Genomic DNA, 7,500 nt, shown 5'->3' with positions numbered 1-7,500 from the left:
AGAGTAGAGAAGCTGCTTCCTGTCATCACAGACAATAGGAAGTGAGCTTAGTTTCAATACACTGAGCAGACATGTTGCTTGGCAACAGCTAGGGCGGGACATGTCACACACATTGACTGGCGTTTACAGTAGCCAATGGGACGAGGTTATCAGTCTGCTCCCCATGCCTGTCTGCATGGGGGTGAGCTTGTAGATCTGCCATGGATGCCATTTATTCACAGTGTCAATTTAACTCAGAGAGTGTTTGAACCAAATGGACCATTACAGGTCCATTTGGTTCCATGTGTACACTCTCAGAGTTACAGACCTGTAAGGGTCCATTTGGTTCCATGTGTACACTCTCAGAGTTACAGACCTGTAAGGGTCCATTTGGTTCAGATCAGATCCTACATCAGTGAAGATGGGCTTAATGTTTGGTTTGGTTTAGCTCGAAAAAACACCAGCCGCCACTGATTAGTAGCTTAATGACTATATAAATTATATTGTCTTTTTATGTCCAATGTATTTGTATTTAAGTTCATAAAGTTAACATAAGTATAACTAAATGCATTTGAAATTAAAAAAATATATATATTTTTCAGGATTCCAATAAAAAAATAGCCAGGAAAACTGAATTTCAATTCCAAAATAGCAAAAATAGCAGATCTACAAGCTCAAAACGCATGTGTTTTTAGCTTGTAGATCTTCTATTCTTGCTACTTTTGTGTGACATAGAATGGCCCGGTATATGCAATGTGTCCCTCTGGAGTGAGTGTGGAAATATAGTGAGATAGATCAGATCCTAGATCAGTGAAGGTGTGTGTCTTCCCCCAGACAGACAGACAGACAGAAAGACAGACAGACAGACAGACAGACAGACAGACAGACAGACAGACAGACAGACAGACAGACAGACAGACAGACAGACAGACAGACAGACAGACAGAGTTGTGAACTTAACAGTTAAAACAAGCAACAGTTACTACTTATCTAAACTATTTCTCTGTCAAACATGTTTAGGATCATTTTAACGTAGACTCAGGCTTCTGTGTTTCACAGTTTATAAGTTGCAAGTTCAATATTTAGATATTTGATTTTCATTTTATCAGACACGCCCTCTTCCTTTACAAACCCATTGTAACTTCAAACTCCATTTTGATCATGTTATATTCATTAAAACACACGTCTCTGCTTCTAGTGACTGATATTGTCCTTCTAATGAATGTTAGACTCATTAAAACACACGTCTCTGCTTCTAGTGACTGATATTGTCCTTCTAATGAATGTTAGACTCATTAAAACACACGTCTCTGCTTCTGGTGACTGATATTGTCCTTCTAATGAATGTTAGACTCATTAAAACACACGTCTCTGCTTCTAGTGACTGATATTGTCCTTCTAATGAATGTTAGACTCATTAAAACACATGTCTCTGCTTCTGGTGACTGATATTGTCCTTCTGATGAATGTTAGACTCATTAAAACACACGTCTCTGCTTCTGGTGACTGATATTGTCCTTCTGATGAATGTTAGACTCATTAAAACACACGTCTCTGCTTCTGGTGACTGATATTGTCCTTCTAATGAATGTTAGATTCATTAAAGCACACGTCTCTGCTTCTGGTGACTGATATGGTCCTTCTAATGAATGTTAGACTCATTAAAACACACGTCTCTGCTTATGGTGCTGATATTGTCCTTCTAGTACGTGAGGGGGACGTGTTTTCTCAAACAAGCTTCTCTCAGTCTTCACTCATCCTACTACTGCAACAGAAATATTGTTATTATTATTATAATTTAAGTAATGCTAAACAATCTTCATAGTCTTAACCAGTGTTGTCAAGTATGCTTAAATAGTGAGACTTTTGTCTTTTTTCCCCAGAGTTCTGGGGAAAATGCAGAGACGCTGTGGCTTTGGGGAGGAGTGTCAATCATATTGACTGACAGTTCAAGTAAGTGTGTAATGTTATAATACATAACCAAAACATACATTATTATAGACCTACATAGTCATTATAATGATATATCCATCTAATACTTTCTATTAGGAATTTATGGCCATATTATGGGCTTGTTTTGTGTAGTTCTTTGACTAGTGCTATTTGTACAAGTGAGGACAGAGGAATAACACTACTAACTCAATATGAAAACATTATACATGTGCAATATTACATATTAATATTATCCATATTATCCAGCAATATGAAAACATTAGTGCACCTTGACAAAATGAAAACACCATTACATTGTTATGAATAGAATTAACCTCATGAACCCCAGCATGGGGGGAATATAGGCCAAACATAGCCGATTTACAAGCTCACAACGTGTCACGCTGCGACACGTTGTGAGCTTGTAGATCGACTATTTTTGGCAGAGATTTGGTGTTGACAGAAAAAAGCGTCCAAGAAATGTAAGTCTGTTTTTACTAAGAATAGAGGGTTTAAGTAGGCTACATAATAATAATATAATAAATGTATTTATATACTGAAGCACTTTACAAAGTGCTGAACAGTAGTATGTTACAGCATAAAATATATATAAGTAAGGTAAAATAAAATGTAAAAATAAATGTTTAATTTTATTTAAGGGAATAACATAGTTAACAAGTAAGTTAATTCTGACAAGCAATAAAGAAAACACATTTAAACTAAACCTAAAAGGAGACCAAAAAAATGTTGGTCTCGTTGGCCACATCAACAAACAGTAATTTAATGTATTATTCTGTTATTCTTTATTGTGCTCACATAAGCTATTCAGATGAGATAAACTAAACAGTGCAAAGTATTCAGGCCATTCACCACAAATACATAAGGACGTTTACATTTATGCATGTGTTATGGGTTTGTTCTGGATGCAAGAAAACTACAAGAGACAAACCCTCCCAGTGTAGAGAACACAGGACATATCTGTCCTATTGGTTGGTGTCTATCACTGCTGGGTGATAGTTTACCACAGTGTAGAGAACACAGGACGTATCTGTCCTATTGGTGTGTGTCTATCACTGCTGGGTGATAGTTTACCACAGTGTAGAGAACACAGGACATAGCTGTCCTATTGGTTGATGTCTATCACTGCTGGGTGATAGTTTACCACAGTGTAGAGAACACAGGACATATCTGTCCTATTGGTTGATGTCTATCACTGCTGGGTGATAGTTTACCACAGTGTAGAGAACACAGGACATATCTGTCCTATTGGTTGGTGTCTATCACTGCTGGGTGATAGTTTACCACAGTGTAGAGAACACAGGACATAATCTGTCCTATTGGTTGATGTCTATCACTGCTGGGTGATAGTTTACCACAGGGTAGAGCATTGGTTCTCAAAGTGGGGTCCGGGGACCCCCAGGGGTCCTTGAGGGAGTTCCAGGGGGTCCCCAGCTAAATGATAGATTAGGAACCAAATGGACCCTTACAGGTCTGTAACTCTGAGAGTGTACACATGGAACCAAATGGACCCTTACGGGTCTGTAACTCTGAGAGTGTACAAATGGAACCAAATGGACCCTTACAGGTCTGTAACTCTGAGAGTGTACACATGGAACCAAATGGACCCTTACAGGTCTGTAACTCTGAGAGTGTACACATGGAACCAAATGGACCCTAGCGGGTTCATTTGGTTCCATTTGTACACTCTCAGAGTTAAATTAACATTGATTTTACAATATAAAACGGGGTGATAGAAATGCCATTAAATGGGGGTCTGTAGCATAATGCATGTCAAACTGGGGGTCCATGAAATTAAAATGGTTTAGAATCACTGCTAGAGCCGTAAAAAATATTTTCTTATGGGGGTCCCTGGCATATCTTTTCAAATGGGGGTCCGCGGGCTAAATAAGTGTCAATTTGGGGGTCCTTGACATGAAAAAGTTTGAGAACCGCTGGTGTAGAGAACACAGGACACAGGTTAATAAGTTAACATTAACATTAAAATATACGTTTGCTGGAAGTTATTATTAATAACTTCCATGACTTATTATGAAGGAGTCTCTCTGCTTAACATACAATGCTTCATTATATGGTCTTAGTTCGCCATCTAGTGGCGAAACGTTTGAATTCATATGAATCTGTCATTCATAATTATTGATGTAATGTAGCCTAACTTAAACCCTCTATTCTCAGTAAAAACTGACCTACATTTCTTGGAAGCTTTTTTCTGTCAACACCAAATCTCTGTGCCAAAAATAGTCGATCTACAAGCTCACAACGCGTCGCAGCATGACATGTTGTGAGCTTGTAAATCGGCTATGTTTGGCCTATATTCCCCCCATGCTGGGGTTCATGTGGTTAATACTATTCATAACAATGTAATGGTGTTTTCATTTTGTCAAGGTGCACTAATGTTTTCATATTGCTGGATAATATGGATAATATTAATATTTAATATTGCACATGTATAATGTTTTCATGATGAGTAGTGTTATTCCTCTGTTCTCACTTGTACAAATAGCGCTAGTCAAAGAACTACACTTCCGAAAAACGTCACTGCCCACCAGCTGCTCAAAGCCCCATTTATAAACATACCTTATTAACTGAGAACAACAATATCTGTCATTGCACAATAATCATGTATACAAGTATTCAAAATGAACAAAATCATGATTTATTTAATACATAGGCTAAATGTGGAAAATGTTTAAAAATATATGAAGACAAATGTTTTTTTTTTTAAATAAATAAATAATAATATATGTATATTAAAAATATTTTTATATATACATTTATTTTTTAAATTTTCTAATCAAGCAACAATTTCGCGGACCCCCTGCAGTAGGCTACCTCGCGGACCCCCTAGGGGTTATGGACATAGATATATATAAGAAAGGCTAGATGGCTCAAGGGGGCGTCGCAAGCGTTGCTCAACCGCGGCCATCTTGCGACAGTCCCCATGCCTGTCTGTCTGTCTGTCTGTCTGTCTGTCTGTGTGTCTGCATGGGGGTGAGCTTGTAGATCTGCCATGGATGCCATTTATTCACAGTGTCAATGTAACTCAGAGAGTGTTTGAACCAAATGGACCCGTAAGGGTCCATTTGGTTTGCCAGATGAATATTAATGAACATTAAATGAACAAACACACCATTTCACACAACCTTCTTTAACCACAATCCATGTTTCTAATATACTTCAAAACAAGCCCAGATTGTGTTCAGTACCATGATGGTGAATGAAGTCATGTGGTTGTTTTACCTACATAGACATGATACTGTGTGGTTAAGCTTGATTCAATGTAGCCATAGGATGATCATGAGATCCACACAGGATCAACAACACACACATAGCTACACACTATACACACAACTGGTGTCATTTATGCGCCGTCATACGATGGTGTCGCTTGACTTGCTGAAATTAGCTGATCTACAAGTTCAAAATGCATTGTGCATGCGAGATGTTGTGAGCTTGTAGATCAGCCATTTTTTTTTAGAGCTGCTGAAATGTAGAACACACACTAAGAAGACACACCTTAACCAATTAAATCCTACACAACACATGGGCGCAGTGGCTCAGGAGGTAAAGTGGTCGCCTGGGAAACGGAAGCTTTCCGGTTCGATCCCCGGCTCCCCCTGTGATAGTGTCAAAGTGTCCTTGAGCAAGACACTGAACCCCTAGTCTCGCGTAGCCAGACAACTATTCCACAATCTCTGAATGCTATATAGAGTCTGGAACTACAACTCCCAAAATCCGAGAGAGGAAACTGGCACTTCCGATCACGAAAATATATTTTAAAATATCTTTACATTTTACTTTTTAATTACCATTTCTGCTAAGCAGCAAGCTATGTATACTTAGATGATTTGTATTTATATTAGGATAAATTTGCGCGACTGTAAAGACGAAACGGAAATGGAGAGGAGGCTCCACATCCGGTTTATATTCTAATCATGATCAGAGCTTCCGAGTCCCAGACTGTATGACCGGAAACATTTGAAAATCACGTTACCAGCGACAGTCTGGTAACGTGAGACTACTGAACCCCTAACTGCTCCTGAGGAGCAAGTTGGAGCCTTACATGGGCTCCTCTGCTGTCAGTGTATGTGGTTTATGTGCTCTATCTAGTGGATAATTGTAAAACTACGCCTGATCTGTGATTTCTCTGCTGTAGAGTTTAAACTGGTTTGTGGCGTCAGAACTGGCCTGGTCACTTAGCTAGCTAAGTGGACTCCACTTTATCCACTGTTAATACAAACTGGATACAGTAAACAAAACACATATTCACAGTATCGACTATATATATCATTTTTTAAGGTTATTAATTAAACTGTTAAACTGTTCTCTGTCCTTCATGACAGCAGTCAGTAAATATAAGGATCATCTTGAATCACCATACATACAGTCACTGTATAGTATGTTTGTAACAGAGTTTAATGTCCTTTTAATTATAATTACTCAAAATGTCCTTTTTTATAGTTGTATTACATGAAGTTTAATTTACAGCTGCCTTATGTTTACATAATGTGACCTGGATATCACTTTATGAGGTGGCTCACATTATACAAATGACTGGTTGGAGTCATCTGCAGGAAGAGATGCAATGTTCTCCTGTGTAGAAATCCATTTCGTACGCCGCGTCTCCAGTAAAGGCTTGATTATAATTAGTTGAGCTCATACAATACACACCAGGTTATTGTGTCAGTGTTACAACACTGAGACTAAATCTAATCTAATCTAAATCTTACAAACTATGAATGTCTGTCTGTCTGTCTGTCTGGGGACAGACACATCTTCACTGATGTAGGATCTGATCTGAACCAAATGGACCCTGTAACTCTGAGAGTTTAAGTAATGGAACCAAATGGACCCGTAATGGTCCATTTGGTTCAAACACTCTCTGAGTTAAATTGACACTGTGAATAGATGGCATCCATGGCAGATCTACAAGCTCACCCCATGCAGACAGGCAGGCAGACAGACAGACAGACAGACAGACAGGCAGGCAGGCAGGCAGGCAGGCAGACAGACAGACAGACAGACAGACAGACAGACAGACAGACAGACAGACAGACAGACAGACAGACAGACAGACAGACAGACAGACAGACAGACAGACAGACAGACAGACAGACAAGCAGACAGACAGACAGACAGGGGGAGCAGACTGATAACCTCGTCCCATTGGCTACTGTAAACGCCAGTCAATATGTGTGACATGTCCCGCCCTAGCTGTTGCCAGGCAACATGTCTGCTCAGTGTGTTGAAACTAAGCTCACTTCCTGTTGTCTGTGATGACAGGAAGCAGCTTCTCTACTCTGACCACACGTCTCTGCACTTCCCTTTTCTTCCTCTCTTTGTGATGTTTAATGTTCATGAGTGATGAATTGAATGACAGGACCACAATGCGTTATCCTTTTAGCATCATTGTAACATCATACCACTGTACTGTTTACAAACTGTTAATAAAGTACTGAATGCAATCAATCAATCAATCAATCAATCCACAAACCTTTTCTTTTTCAAGGACTCCATAACTATGAGAGTACAAATGGATCCATAATTTCACCCTTTGGTTCCATGTGTACA

The 7,500-nt window shown here is 39.0% G+C and overlaps 1 protein-coding gene across 1 annotated transcript in view; it reads left to right on the top strand.

Moving 5' to 3' along the window:
- Positions 1–7,500, top strand: part of LOC308098067 (NLR family CARD domain-containing protein 3-like) — a 36,935-nt gene that overhangs the window by 1,794 nt on the left and 27,641 nt on the right. The window contains exon 2 of the mRNA XM_080446287.1: positions 1,882–1,932. The gene's annotated coding sequence lies outside the window, so the exon portion shown is untranslated. The remainder of the gene's footprint in view (positions 1–1,881; positions 1,933–7,500) is intronic.

This window comes from Gymnoscopelus braueri (genome assembly GCF_963280865.1).
Source record: "Gymnoscopelus braueri genome assembly, chromosome: 13".
NCBI classification, from domain to species: Eukaryota; Metazoa; Chordata; class Actinopteri; order Myctophiformes; family Myctophidae; genus Gymnoscopelus; species Gymnoscopelus braueri.
This window is presented reverse-complemented; position numbering and strand designations above follow the sequence as displayed.